The sequence below is a fragment of the Elephas maximus genome, chromosome 10 (assembly GCF_024166365.1).
Source record: "Elephas maximus indicus isolate mEleMax1 chromosome 10, mEleMax1 primary haplotype, whole genome shotgun sequence".
NCBI classification, from domain to species: Eukaryota; Metazoa; Chordata; class Mammalia; order Proboscidea; family Elephantidae; genus Elephas; species Elephas maximus.
Window position 1 is genome coordinate 82,413,102 of NC_064828.1, and position 15,835 is coordinate 82,428,936.

A 15,835-nucleotide genomic window follows, 5' to 3' on the forward strand; every position below is an offset into this window, starting at 1 on the left:
GAAAAGGTGCCGGGAAGTTGTTTCTCTGTTTTATCTTTCCTTCTCCTTTTCTTTTAATGCTACAGTGTGCATATGTGTCTGTGCGTGCACGCATTTGTGCATATGCGCTTTGTATGGTGATGGATTGGGTTGCTCACTGTACAAGTTTATCTCTTTGTCTTCCTAGACTCTGGTCTCCCTGAGGGCGGGGACTCTCTATTACTAACTACCTCAAAAGAACTCAGAAGGCAGTGACCTGCCTTAAATCTCTATATTTCCAGGGCCCAGCACAGTATCACATACTGAATAATTATCTGTTGATAATGATACCCATCAGCATTTCATTATAAATATGTGAATTTTCTGTGTCCCTTAATCATTAAAGCACCATGATTCCAACTCATGGTGACTTCATGTGTGTCAGAATGGAACTGTGCTCCACAGGGTTTTTAACGGCTGTTTTTTCAGAAGTAGATTGCCAAGTCTTTCTTCCAAGGCACCTCTGGGTGGACTCAAACCTCAGCATTTCAGTTAGCAGCCAAGCACGTTAACCTGTTTGTACCATCCAGTGACTTCTCCTGAGTCATAGTGCATGTTTACTCTATCTACTCCTTAATTTTACTTTGACTTGTTTGTGAAATATTGCCTTATGGCCTGAGTATGCAACAAACTGTATCTGAGAGCAGGGGTTGGCTGAGCTCTTCCCTAGTAGTGGTAAACTTCTCTAACTAAATACATTCCCTCTGATGGACTTGACTTTGACTTTACAGAGTGATACACTGAATGCTGACTTAGGAAGTTCACACTGTAGTGCCTAGGTATTGGAAAACTTGGCCGGAAGGGAGACGGCTTTCAGTTTAGAGTGTAGCATTGGGAAAGTACGATTTCTGGCAAGGACTTATAAAAAGCTTTTCAAAACTCTGACTGTATCTTTAATGAATGTCTAGTCTCTTATTTTTTGAAGAGCTGTTTTCCATTGGAAAACAATCTTAGGTTTTAAGTTATCCTGTATAAAGTTTCCAGAAAGTGTCAGGTTATTTTCCAAGGGCACCCTAGGAGGGAGGAGCAATTAAAGCACTGAAAACACTTTTTAAAAATCTGTATTCTGATGGACATTGATCATTTCATTTGTTTTTCATCGATTCTTGGGCCCCAAAAGAATCTCAACTGGGTGTGAATGAAGACTGAGGGAATGAGAGAGCAGAGGTTATAAATCTAATGCTGCCTCTGAACAAGACTCCACTTGATCATTAGTCAAAGTGACACAACTGGAAACCAAATTTCTTTTTCTTTACTCATATCATTCACGCCTCTGAATCAGGCTTCCTAGCCTGGGAGCAGATGGTTTCTCCTGGCCTCTGGTCATTTGCCTGTGCTTCCTGTGTTGGCTTAGATTTTCAGATTTATGTGGGGTAATTCCAGATACTGGACATTACCTAGGGGAAAGAAAGGCTAGAATTTAAGCACATTTTATGAGTCAAGCCCTGTGTTAGGGTCTCTTACCTCTGTCCATAGATCTGCAAAGGGTACCAATTATTCCCCATTATAAATGAGCAAACTGAAGTATGCAGAATTTAAGAAATGTGTGTTCTTGGCCCCGGGAGAGTTTGGATTTGAATCTAAGTCTGTGTAGTGCCAAAGTCCTTGTGCTTGCCAATAAGCCACGCTGCCTTGATAGCACATTAGAGCAAGATTCAAGCCACCAGCCCAGGTGGGTGGAAATACACAGTTAGGAAGAAACATTTCTGTGGAGATTTTTGTTATATTTCGAGCATCTGGCGTGGAGTTTGCGATGGCCAAGAAGGAGGCTGGAAGCTGGCAGAGCCACTCTGGCACCTTCTGTCCACAAGACAGGCTCTGTTTATGTCATGCCAGCAAATGTGGAGGACAGCTCACATGATTTATGTTTAAAGAATTTTTTGGTTGACAAAAATGCCCCTATTGCAGTAAGCCTTAGATGCTCCATTTTTAATAAACCAAGCTGAGCAGCTGCATAAGGTCAAGAGAGACAGACTGTTTCTGCAAGAAGGTGTCAAGTCAAATGTACCCCTGGTCAGCATCACTCCTGAACAGATGGATTTTTCCCTGGCCCGAGCCTCAGGGATTAGCCCTGAACATTCAAAACCTTACAGTACGGTGACTTCTGGGAGGTCATCAAGGATAGCTGTTAGGAAGCCTGAAACTGGGGGCTTTGGTGGGAGTGGGCCAGTCGTCTGTATGATTACCAGAAAGTTTCCAAGGACTGAGACCGTTACGAGCTATAGATTTAAGACTGACACATTGAACTGTATCCAGACTCCATGTTACCCTGGGCAGATCCTCAAGCCCTGGGAGCTGGGCAGCTGCAAAGGCCAGTGGCAGGGAGTCACCATGGAACTTGTTGCTAATGTTTACGCAGTGGCCTGTATGGAGCTGCATACAATATGGCTATTGTTCCACATTTCAGGGGTGCCAGTTGGTGGCTGGTGTTAAATGTGTCCAGGCTCTGGGTGGAGAATCCTCTCTGCCCGCCATTGTACTATATTCTGGAGGGATGACCAGATAGTGCTCTGGGGGCTGGGGCAGGAATGGAATAGAGTAGGGGTGGATGCTGAAACTGGGTCCCAAGTGGACATCCCATGTGGCCCAGGCCTGTTTTCCTGAAGGGCCTTTCATATAAACTAAAAAAAAAAAAAAAGTTTTGTTTTTCTTCCCTTAAATTTATGTGTAGTAAATGAAACATTCACTCTTTTGGGTGTACAGTTCAACAGGCTTTGAGAAATTCACAGAGTTGTGTAACCAGCCCCACAATCAAGGTATGGAACAGTTCCGTCACCCCCACCCCCTATTCCCTCATGTTGCTCCTTTTAATTAACTCACCCCTGCTTAGCCCCTGGCATCCACCGATCTGCTCTCCATCGCTATGATTTTGCCTTTTCCAGAATGTCATATAAATGAAATTACGTAGTCTTTTGAGCCTGGTTTCTTTCAGGAAGAGTGATGCATTTGGGATTCGTCTGTTATTGCATTTATCAATTGTTTGTTCCTTTTTATTGCTGAGTAGTATTTCATGATATGATGTATCACAGTTTGTTTTTCCATTTGCTAACTGAAGACATTTGGGATGTTTGCAATTTTGGGCAGCTATGAATAAAGCTCCTATAAGCATTCATGTACAAGTTTTTGTATGAACATAAGTGTTATGGATCAAATTGTATCCCCCCAAAATGTGTGCCAACTTGGCTAGGCCATGATTCCCATCATTGTGTGGTTGTCCTCCATTTTGTGATCTGATAATTCTTTGTGTTGTAAATCCTAACCTTATGATGTTAATAAGACATGATACAGTCTACAGGATTAGGTTGTATCTTGAGTAGTGAATCTCTTTTGTACAACAGACAGAAGTGAGCAGAGAGGAGAGGGACCTCCTACCACCAAGAAAGAAGAGCCAGGAGCAGAGCACATCCTTTGGACCCAGGGTCCCCGTGCTGAGAAGCTCTTAGACCCAGGGGAAGATTGATGGCCAGGACCTTCCCCCAGAGCTGACAGAGAGAGAAAGCCTTCCTCTGGAGCTGGTGCCCTAAATTCAGACTTCTAGCCTCCCGGACTGTGAGAGAATAAATTTCTGTCCGTTAAAGCCATCCACTTGTGGAATTTCTATTGTAGCAGCACTAGAAAACTGAGACAGTAAGTTTTTGTTTCTCTTGGGTAAGTACCTAGGTGTGGGATTGCTAGGTGCATGTTTAACTCTGAAAAACTACCAAACTGTTTCCAGAGTGGCTGTACCATGTTGTATTCCTGCCAGCAATGTATGAGGGTTCTAGTTGCTCTGCATCCTCGCCAGTGCTTGGTATTGTCATTGGTTCTCATTTATTTATTTTTATATTTAGCAGACTAATGGGCATGTGGTATCTCATTGTGATTTTAATATGTATTTCCTTTTAAATATTTTGGATAGTGTTTCCAAATGAGGTTACATGTACAGTCACAATTTTCAAAATTGAAATAAATAGCAAATTACATTGAATTTATAGTTTTGTATGTTTGTATGTGTTTTTATGTGTAAAAGCATTCATTTGCCAAGTGTATATATTTAAAATTTACCACAGTTTTGGCAACTGTGTTTTGATGTTTCTTTATATTTCAATATACTCTGAGCCTGTATCATTTAGGAGTGGTGTCTGGCTGCTAGTAACAGTGGCTTAATTATATGTAGGTTTGTTCTTTTATATATAGGAATTCAGGAAGCAGGCTGTCCAGCGCTAGTATGATGGCTCCACAAATCATCAGAAATCTAGGCTCTTCCATATTTCTGTCCAACCATCCTTAGACTGTGGCTTCCTTTCTCAAGGTCACAAGGTGGCTTCTAGAAATCCGTCCATCACATTTGCTTTCCATGCAGGAGAGAGTGAGTGGGAAAGGCCTTTCAGCTTTGCATCTCTTCACCTCCTGGCCGTATCCCTGCTCATGCTCCAGTTTGTCTTATCCTTCAGTATATGTGACTGCTTTATGCCCAGAGAAATATCCAGGCTTTCACTCAGGGCCTGTTTATTCTCAGTTTAAACCCAATTTGAGTAGGTCCATTACTTTAAGTTCACTTGAAAATTGGAAGCATCACATTAGAAAGCTGGAGGAGGGATGGCTAAGGCTGCCATATAGAGACAGTGATCGTTGACATTTAGCCTGAGGCCATTAGTGCAGGGGCAAACAACTCCGAGTGGTTTCAAAGCCTTAATTATATCATTTCACCTGTGGGATTCATTTGCTGGGTATGAGGGTTAAGGTTGCGTGTCAACTAGGCTGAGCCATGATTCTCAGTGGTTTGGCAGTTATACAATTATGTAGTCACCTTGCACGATGTGATCTGACGTGATCAGCCAATCAGTTGTAAGGAGAATTTCCTCAGGGGTGTGGTCTGCATCCAGTACACACACACACACACATGCTCACACACATCCTGGCAAAGCTCACCTGCTTGCTCTGGATCCTGCATCTGGCTCATCATCATCTGACCACTCATTCTTGGGAGTTGAGCCAGCAGCCTGCCATATTGCCTACTGATCTTAGGATTTGTCAGTCTCCACAGCCTATGGGCCAGTAGCCTGCTGTCTGACCTGCCAGTCTTGAGTTCATCAGCCCCTGCAGCTCTGTGAATCAAGAAAGCCTCCAGCCTGATGCCTGACCCATGGACTTGGAACTTGCCAGTCTCTACAGCTGCATGAGCCATTTCCTTGAGATAAATCACTCTCTCTCTATGTATATGGTTCACTGGTTTCATTCCTCTAGAGAGAACCCAGCCTAAGACACTGGGTAACAATAATTTCTTCATCTCTTTCCTTACTATTAGGTTGTATCCTCCTGAGGACAGGAACATGGTGGATTTTCCACCTATGCTCTGTGTTCTGTGTACCTATACATGTGAGTTGTGTGTTCCTCACCAGCTTCCTAAGAAGACCAAGGAAGGTGAAATATGAGAAATGTGAGTGGATGCTTTGGAGGAACCTTAGAGTTAGGGCTGTCAGATAAAATACAGGATACTTAATAAATTTGAATTTCAGATAAAAAGTGACTTAAAAAATATATAAGCATATCTCAAATAGTGTATGGGACATGTTGTTCTTAGGGGCTGTGGAGTTGATTCTGACTTAAAGGGACCCCATGATAGAGCAGAACTGTCCCATAGGGTTTCCTAGGCTGTAATCTTTGCTGGAGCAGATTACCAGGTCTTTCAACAGCAGAGCTGCTGGGTGGGTTTGAACCGCCAACCTTTCGGTTAGCAGCGGAGCCCTTAATCATTGCACCACTAGTGCTCTTTACATGGGACATACTAATACTAAAAAAAGAAAGAGATTGTTTATCTGAAATTCAAACTAACTAGGCATTCTTATTTTTATTTGCTAAACCTGGCAAACCTACTTGGGGTTCATGAACATCAGAAGAAGGCCCTGGTTATGTTTCAGCCTGATGTAGCTAGCTAGCAGAGTAGGAGCAGTTTTAATGAAGCATCCTCAGCCTTGGCACCATGGTGGGACCATTTGTTGATCTGATTTTGCTCTGAGTGTGCTACTTCTGATGCTCTGCTCAAGCAAGGGAAAACAAGTTTCCCTTTTCCTAGCTGCTAATAAACTAACTCAGTATAGCAGTGCTTAGAGAAATCCTCTCGCTCTTTGTTTTAGGAGAAATCCTAAAGAGCCTGGGTTGTGCAGTAGTTAAGCGCTTGGCTGCTAACTGAAAAGTCAGTGGTTTGAACCCACTACCCGCTCTGTGGGAGAACGATGTGGCAGTGTACTTTTGTAAAGATTACAGCCTTGGAAACTCTATAGGGGCAGTCTACTCTGTCCTGTAGGGTCGCTATGAGCTGGAATCGACTTCACAGCAAAGTGTTAGAGAAAGTCTGGCTAGCATTTTGAGAGACCTGGGGACAACATCAGGTTTATGTTCCCTCAGCTCCTTGGCTCATCCTTTGCCTGTTTAGGGAACATTTTTTTTTTTTTTTTGAGTTGTATGTCTTTTTTTTTTTTATTTTTTATGTCTTATCCTTGAATATCTGTTTATGCATGTGGACCTAGAATTAGAACGGAAAAGCTCAAGTTCACTACAGAGTCATGAAAACGATTTTCACCATGTGAGCAAAACAGGCCAAAGTCACATATTAAGAACTTTCTCTAAGCCAGTGGTTCTTTATGTGTGGTCCTGGACCAGCAACATCAGCATCACCTGAGAACTTGGTAGAAATGTAAATTTGGGCTCTACCCTAGACCTAGTGAATCAAAACTGGTGGTGGGGCCCAGCAGCTTATTTTTAACAAACTAAAGTTTCAGAACCACTGCTAGATTAGAAATTAAGAATCCACAACCTTTTCTTGTACACAATCAGATAATAAATATTTTAGGCTTTGTAGGCAAAAAAAAAAAAAAAAAAAAATTTTTTTTTTTTTAGGCCATATGGTTTTTGTTGCATCTGCTCAACTCTGCCATTATAGTATGAAAGCACTCACAGACAATATGCATATGAATGGGTTTGACTGTGTTATAAAGTAAATACAATTTCATTTACAAACACAGCAGCTTGCCAGGTTTGGCTTGCCTGCATAGTTTGCTGACCCCTACAGCACTAGAGAGCCCTGGTGGTGCAGTAGTTAAGAGTTTGGCTGCTAACCAAAAGGTCAGCAGTTAATATCAACTAGCTTCTTCTTGGAAAATGTATGGGGCAGTTCTACTGTCTTATAGGGTTGCTATGAGTCAGAATCGACTTGATGGCAACAGGTTTGTTTGTTTGTTTTTTTGACACCACCAGAAGATACCTTCAAAGTAGTCAGACTTGCTTCTTACTTGGCTCTCTTATTCATTGATAGATGTGAAATGCTCCTAAACCATCAAACTATCAGAAGTGGGAGATACAAGAGGAAGAAGAAAACAGAGCTCCCTAGTCTGGCGAAGTAGCTGCTATTATCAGAGAAGGCAAATGGCCCATGACTAGATGTTTCTTTGTCCATCTGTATTACCCTATGTCCAACTCTAATGCTCGTTAATGAGACTGTTCTGACTGCTCTCACTGGTAATTAGCTCCCACTCACCTCAAGAGTGACTGGAAATCTCTTTCTGTTTCTTTAATGCATTCACTAGTTCACACATTCTTTTCTCTTCTCAAACATCCAACACTTCTTCCCCCCGCCACCTCAGTTGATGAACTTGCTTCCTCTTTCATTGAGAAAATATGGGCAATGAGAAGAGAATGTCTATGGGCTGCCATTAGCCCATTATGTACCCAGATATGTACACATGTCTGGACCCAAATGCTCCCTCTCCTTCTGTCAGTGCAGGTGAACTGCCATTGCATCTATCCAAGGCTGCTGCCTCCACTCATCCCCTATCACTATCCTCTTTCTCCTGGATAATTTATTCAATGTCAAACCTGCTGTAATTTCTCCCATATCACCTTTTTCCTATCACCCCATTTTTCTACTGCCTTTGACAGCAAAACTCTCTGGAAGAGTGGTCTATACATGCTCTTCCCAATTCCTTGCCTGCATCTTCTCTTGAACCCACACCAATCAAGCTTTCATCTCCACCCCTTCTCTGAAACAGCTTGTCAATGTCACCAGTGACCTCTAGGGTGATTAATTCAATGGTGAATGTTCAGTTCTCATCTTACTAGGCTGTCAGCAGCACTTGACACAGCTGATCACTCCCCTCTTCATGAGACACTCTCCTCAGTCTCCTACTTTCCTGGTTGCTCCCAGTCAGTCTCATTTCCTGGCTGCCCCTCATCAATCCCAACTCTAAATGTTGGAGTTTTTCAGGGCTCAGTCCTTGGGACTCTTCTCTATCTGTACTCATTTCTTTGGTGATCTCATCTAAGTTATGGTTTAAACAGGATTTTTTTTTTTATATGCAGAGGTATCAAATCCATGTAACTAGCCTGAATACACCCATGCTGAGATATTCAACTTCCCACTCAACATCTCTACTTGGATGTCTAATAAACCAAAAAAAGAACAACAACAACAAAAAACAAACTTGTTGCTGTCGAGTAGAATCTGATTCATAGTGACCCTATTGGACAGAGCAGAACTGCCCCATAGGGTTTCCAAGGAGCAGCTGGTGGATTCGAACTGTCAGCCTTTTTGGTTAGCAGGCAAGCTCTTAACCACTGTGCCGATAGCTATCTGAAACTAAAAATGACCAAAAACAAACTTCAGGTTTTGCCCACCAACCCCAGCAAACCCATTCACTCTGTAGTCTTCCCCAACTCAATAAATGGCAACTCAATCTTTACAATTGTGACAAAATCTTTGGGGTCGTCCTTGACCCCTCTCTTTCTCTCACATTCTGAGTCCTATTCATCAGCAAATCCTATTGGTTCTACCTTCAGAATGTATCCAGAATCCATCTACTTCTTGCCACCTGGTCCAAACCATTATTAGCTCTTATTGGGATTACTATAATAGCCACTACACTGGTCTCCTTCCTTCAGCCTTTGCCTCCCTACACTCTATTATCAACACAGCAGCCAGAGTAAGCCTTTCATAATGTAGGTCACATCAATCACTCTTCTGCTTCCCGTCTTAAAGTGACTTCCAAGACCCACATGAATTACTCCTCTCCTAACTCTCTTACCTGACCTCCTGGTCTCCTTGCTGTTCCCTGAGCATTCCAGGTAGATTTCCTCCTTAGGGCCTTTGCCCTTCATAAAAACAGCATGATGGTGGCATCTGACCTCCTCGTCTGACTTCACAAGGGGGAGGAGAGAGAATCAAGATCATCAGCCCAAGGCTGACTCCTATGAGGTCAAGGGCAGACATACCTCCACTCTCCAACCTTTTCAACAATCTGACACCAGCTGTCTCTCCCACAGCACTCTCTACTTCTCTGCCAGGTTTGATAATTCATTGCAATGACTACACAGATCTCACAGACATACTCACAGTTATGAGGTTTATTAGGGAAGTAACAGGTTACAAGTCAGGATCAGGAATGACTCAGGATACAGTTCATCAGTCAGGACAGCTTCTCAGCCCTGTCCACAGGCAGGCCTCTTTCTTGGCCCCTGGCTCCAGGGCCTGGCCTCTGCCCTGCTCAGGCAAGTGTTACAAAGCTCTTTAGCTCTGCCAACAAGTGCCATGAGGCACTCCACTCCACCAGTAAGCCTTGGCCCAGGGCGCTCAGCTCTCACTCCATGAGTCAGTGCATTAACTGTAACCTCCTTGCTCTGTGGGCCAGGAAGCCCGCTGCACCATCTCGAGCCCGTCTCCTGGTTCTGCTGCTGCTGTTTCTCTGCTGCTGCTTTTCACCATCTCTGGTGTTACAGTTCTCTCTATCTCTTGGCTCTAGCTGGTTCTCAGTGCAGGGACACTGTGTCCAAAGAACTCACTTTGCTCCTGGCTCTTCTTCTTATGGTAGTGAGGTACCCTTTGCTCTGGAATTGGCTCTCTTTTTAAGCCTAGTAGCATGGCACAATTGACCAATCCACTTGTTAGGGTTCCATATACCTTATTTGCATGATCCTACCCCCACAAGAGTTCCATGCACCTTATTTACATTGTTAGCAAGCTGTCTAATCCTCTTGGTGGACCACAAGCACCTTATTTGCATAGTCTCACCCAGTCATTACATGGGAACTACAAGACCATGCATTCTAAAAATGGCCATACTAAGTAATTCACTGCACTGCACCCTTGCTGTTCCCTCTCTATGGAGTGTTCTCTCCCCAGATAACTTCACGGCTCAAACTCCCTCACTTCCTTCAGGCCGCTGCTCAAATGTTGTCTTCGCAGAGGCTTTTCCTTGACTACGCTCTGGATAAGAACTGCCATCCACTAACCTCCTTACACCCTCTACCGCTCTTGTTTTGCTTTTCTCCGTAGCAGATATCACCTTCTGCTAGATTACATACTGACATGTTAATTGACTGTGTCCTTCTACTAGAATGAAAGCTCCATGAGGGCAGGGACCTAGTATATCGAGCAATGCCTAGAATATAGAACATGCTCCAAGCATGTTGAATGAGTGAATTCTCACTTCTCAGACTCACTTAAAGAGCATTTTAAGAGGGTCATGGATTTCAAACTTTTGAAAAGCAGAATAACTTTTTCCAAACAAATTTATAAGGAACTTCAGTTTATTGGACAGATACCAATGATATTCTGTCAGTTTGAATATATCTGATTTTTTATTTTGTTGCCTTTTTGTGAAGTGTCAAGAAAGCCCTGATTTACATTAACAAGTGGTTACAAGTACTAACAGCGCTCTTTGCAATAACAGCATTCTCTTCAATTAAGCTGAAGTTTGAAGGAAGGATAGTTAGAGAATTTCACTTAAAAATTGAATATTAACAGTATCTAATAACAATTCATAAATTATCATATATAGGAATCAGGCAGGAAGGACCCAAATTTACAGTAAGCTCTGAACTGGGCAGTAAGCTACGTATTTATGGGTTATTAAACAATTGATGGCAATGCTTGCTGGACATGTGTGCCTGTGGGGCACTCATACTATTGGAGTAAACTTTAGTTCTAGAATTTCACATGAACAGACGTGTGCAGACTGAATTAAAAAAAGAAAGTGTAGACCTACAGCTTCCCTATCAATGAATGATAGGTTTATAAAACATTTAAGTAAATACACAGAGAGGTGGCACAGCAGAAGTTTTGTTACTGAGTGTTTTGTAAAAACCTTGGGAACATGAGACAACATGTTGGCAATCTTCAGTGTGTTAAAATTTAGACTATAACACATCAAAAAACCAAAACCACTGCCGTCGAGTCAATTCGGACTTATGGCGACCCTACAGGAGAGAGTAGAACTGCCCCATAGAGTTTCCAAGGAGCGCCTGGCAGATTCAAACTGCCGACCTTTTTGGTTAGCAGCCGTAGCACTTAACCACTACGCCACCAGGGTTCCCGTAACGCATCAGTTGTTTGTTAAAAAACTGGTTTTAAAAACAGTTAACACTGTTCTGACTTATTCTCTTAACCCTCTTTTTAAAAATGGCAAACATTAGTTTCTGGGTTTCTATGGGAGCAAAGTCTACAGAGAAGTGAGGAGTAGGTCAGTGATCTTGGAGTCTTTTTCAAAGGGCCGTTAGGGATGATTCCAAAGGCAGCCTCTAGCCGTAAAACAGACATTCATCTAAGGAATGTTGGGCATCGAATGAACATAGCAGAGGCCAGCAAGGGGAGGCAACATGCAGTCTTCTCACCTCCCTTCCTGCCTGTAGTGATGGTTTTGGCCATAGACCCTGGAATCAACTGGCTGGATTCCATCCCTGGCCCCCTCATTTAACGCTGGTGACCTTGGTCAAGTAACAGAACTTCCCTGTGCCTCAGTCTCCTCTATTGTAAAATCTGTAAAAAGTACCTACCTTGCAGGACTGTCTTGAGGATTAAATAAATCAACATATTAAACACATAGAACAGTGCCTGATAACGAAAGCTGCTTGCTATTATTGTTGGTATTATTCTGAGAGGTAACACTTTTCATAGCTGCTCAGTCTGCAAAGGCCACAGGATACTGAGCTGGGAACAAAGCTTCTCTGTCCTTTTAGAATTGCAGCATTTTGAAGTTCTTCAGGTAATTCTCAGGGCATCAGACACACCCAGTCAAAGGATAGGGGCCTAAAGAAACGTTTTCTTTCTGTTAACGGGATCTCAAGGAGGTGATTACTGTGGGTGGTGGTTTCTGCTTCTCCAGAATTTAAGCTGTGTGTTTTCTTTGTTCTTGTCTCTGGGGGCATACATACTTGGGCTGGAGTGGGGGAGTGCTGACTTATGGTTATTTTTTATAGAAGGGGGTAGAATCTTCTTTCCCATTAGAAATCCCTCTTGTTACCTCGTATTGCCAGGTTGGACTATGGAAAGAGCTGAGCTAAACAACCTTGTCATGTACTGGGCTAGAGAGGATGCTCAGAAACTCAGATGTTCCCTATAAGAAAAAACCAAAATCCAAACCCAGTGCCGTCAAGTCAATTCTGACTCATAGCAACACTATAGGACAGAGTAGAACTGCCCCATAGAGTTTCCAAGGAGCACCTGGTGGATTTGAACTGCCTACCCTTTGGTTCACAGCCATAGCACTTAACCACTACGCCACTAGGGTTCCCTATAAGAGTGAAAAATAAAGCCCAGGCCCCTTGGCAAGCTCTCATGCCCCACCCACGATTTGGCCTCTAGGGCTCTGGTCCTGAGTCTCCCCCTTGTATTCCCTCCAAGGAGAAAGTTACTCTCCTCCCCAGACATACCTGAACTTTTTGCTTTCTGTGTATTAAAAAAAATAATGATCGTCGCTTTAACCACAACAATTATTATTTCTAATATTTAACGAGACCTAGCATGTTCTATAGGGTTGCTATAAGTCAGAATCGGTTCAGTGGCAGTGGGTTTGGTTTTTTGGTTTAGAGTGTTCTAGGCACATGTAATGTAATGTCACAACACACCTGTGATCATTTACATTTTGCAGACGTGCAGGAGACATGGGCATTAAACTTGACCTAAGCTGAAGATCACTTGGCTCTTGAATGTTAAGGCGAGCCTCAAGCTCTAACCAGTTTGACTCCAAAGCTCATTTTCTTACTTCACAGTTGTTAAAGTTACAGTGGGAGTGGGGTGGATCTGAAGACATACAGGGAATCATACTTGATTCTCTCTCCTGGCTTTGATGAAATCAGTGGAAATGTACCAGAAGTAGCCTTTTCAAAAAACTTCCTTTCTTAGTTATCTAGTGCTACTATAACAGAAATACCATAAGTGGATGGCTTTAACAAACAGAAATTTATTTTCTCACAGTTTAGGAGGCTAGAAGTCCGAATTCAGAGCCCAGGCTGTAGGTGGAGGCTTTCTCTCTCTGTTGGCTCTGGAGGAAGGTCCTTGTCTCTTCAGCTTTTGCTCCTGGGCAAACTTCATGTAGCTTGGCATCTCTCTTCCCCTATCTCTGCCCTGCTCGGTTGTTAAATCTCTTTTATATCTCAAAAGAGATTGACTCAAGATACGTCCTACACTAATCCTGCGTCAATAACATAACAAAGACAGCCCATTCCCAAATGGGCTTATAACCACAGGCATAGAGGTTAGGATTTGCGACACATATTTTGGGGGGGACACATTTCAATTCAAAACACATTTATTATAGAATTATTCAACTTGACGTAGGATTTGCGACACATATTTTGAGGGGACACAATTCAATTCAAAACACATTTATTATAGAATTATTCAACTTGACATAGGATTATCCAATATAGAATTAACATAACCATCTGAACTAAGTCATCCTATACACACACGCACACGTGTACACACACACACACACACCCGTTTGGACAGGGATACAGATACACACTGTACCTTAACCCTAGGTGGTTGTAATCCCTTAGTCTCCTGGCGGGGGGGGGGGGGTGGGGGGAGTGCGCGCCCTTCCTGGTGGCTGCCTAAGTTGTCACTGTGGTCAGATTCAGTTTAAGGGACCTCATCAGAGCGAGCTATAGAGCCTCTAGCCAGCACTCATCCTGCAGGGGAAGCTAGCCTGTGGCCCTGCAGTTGGCTCATGTGACAGTGAGCAGGGAGAGTTCGTACGGTGCCAGTTGCCCCTGATTGGTTCTGTGTGGCCGAGTCGACCTGTGCACTGTAGGGTTTTCAGTGACTGATTTTTTGGAAGTAAATCACCAGGACTTTCTTCCAAGGTACCTCTCGATGGACTTGAACCTCCAACCTTTCAGTTAGCAGCTGAGTGCATTAACGATTTGTGCCACCCAAGGACTCCTAGTGAAAGCCCAGGAACCCCTGTATTCTGAGGTGGGAATCTCCTGTGACTGGCTTCCTGAGGGCTATTGCTGTTTATCCGCTTGCTATGATTGACCTCTAATGTGTTGATCCTAGGTAGGATTAATACCCGTGCTGGCCCTGTTCCTGTGCCTACCTAGCTATAGGTTTTATGGATATGATGGTGCTTTGCTCCCCCAAGTGTTGTTCCTCTGCCTTCTCAACCCGATTCTAATGTTCATCCAGCACATTTGTACAGAGCTGCTGCTTTGTGCTGGACACAGCACCAGGGATGAGAGCACAGTGAGGAAACATGGTCAGACAACGCTGCTGCCATCATGGAGTTTATAGCCTAGTCAGGGAGGCAATGAAATCATCATGCAAATAAAATAGAACTTCAGTGGGGAGGAGCCTACGAAAGCCTTGCCTTGCCCTGGGGGCATTGACCAGAAGACAGGTGGGTGCTAGCTTCCCACAGGAGGTTGATTGAGGTGAGGTGTGGAGAAGGGGAGGGAGGAGCTCAAGGTAGACCGTACAGCTCAGGGAAACTGCCGGTTGAAAGTCAACCCCTGCTTTCCGCCAGTTCCCAGTCACCATTCAGATCCTCCTCAGCTGAAGCTCCCAGGCAGCCCTGCTCTGGGTGCCTAGCCCTGGATTTCTTAGGGTTAGTGTGTTTGACATCCTGGCTCCTATAAGACTAAGGACAAGGGCCCACACTTAGTCTTCCGGAATCTGCTGTCCTCCTGGGGGGTTCGAGGGATCTTACATTGCACCTGGGCCCTGAACTAGCCTCTTACACACCCACTTCCTGCGGCAGAACTGGCCAGATGCCTCCCGAACCAGCCTCCCTGCAAGTCATAACCGGGGAGCCGGAGCCGAGCTTGACTCTGCAGCCCCCAGCTCTGTGACCCCCACCTTGGCCATTACGTCATGGACAAGATCTTGCAGGCAGGGGAAGAGGAATGGCTGGCCTGACCAACCCCCCATGTCTCACTCTGTTTGCAAGGACATACCCAGCCTAGGCATCAGGTACAGGCCTTAGAGCCGGCACCGTTTTCACTTTCACCCTCTCACTGCAAAATTTAGAGGGCTGAGTCCTCTGTTCTCGGCCAAGGTTCCCAGGAGAGCAGAAGGGAACATCAATTCATTCAACAAACATGTATTGCATGCCCTTGATGTGTCAGGGGCCAAGTCCCCAGGCTCCAGGTCCCCTGTTCATAGGAAGTTCCCAACCTGTGGACACTGCCAGTCTTCTCCCCATCTCTGGACTAATCTGCACGAGGGGTGAATGGAACCCCACATCTGTACAGGGCTTTGTATTCTGGGGAGGGAGGAGGCTGATACAGCCCCAGGAGAATCTGAGTCTTCTGTTTCCAACAAAAGAACATTCCCGGGGGCTGGGCTGGGCTGGGGCCCTAACTTGGGTGGTCTCACTATACTATCCAGCTGGAAGACAATGGGATGCTTCCCTTGTGTTTCTCTCCTTTTGTAAAATGGTTCAGAGGGCTAGATCTTCAAGGTGGGAACCAGAAGCAGCAGGTTTGGAATCAAGAGGGGGAAGGAGTATGAGAGCCAGGCGGGGGCCCAAGAGAAGGAGCCCCCTCTCGGTCCCAGGGCTCC

General features: G+C 44.2%; 1 protein-coding gene across 7 annotated transcripts in view; it reads left to right on the plus strand.

Annotated features, from left to right (window-relative positions):
* Nucleotides 1–15,835, plus strand: part of SMOC1 (SPARC related modular calcium binding 1) — a 176,753-nt gene that overhangs the window by 32,215 nt on the left and 128,703 nt on the right. The window contains exon 1 of one of the 7 annotated variants that reach the window (XM_049898538.1): nucleotides 3,552–3,645. The exons of the other annotated variants lie outside the window; for them this stretch is intronic. The gene's annotated coding sequence lies outside the window, so the exon portion shown is untranslated. Of the gene's footprint in view, nucleotides 1–3,551; nucleotides 3,646–15,835 lie in introns of those variants that run through there. 7 annotated transcript variants of the gene reach the window in all.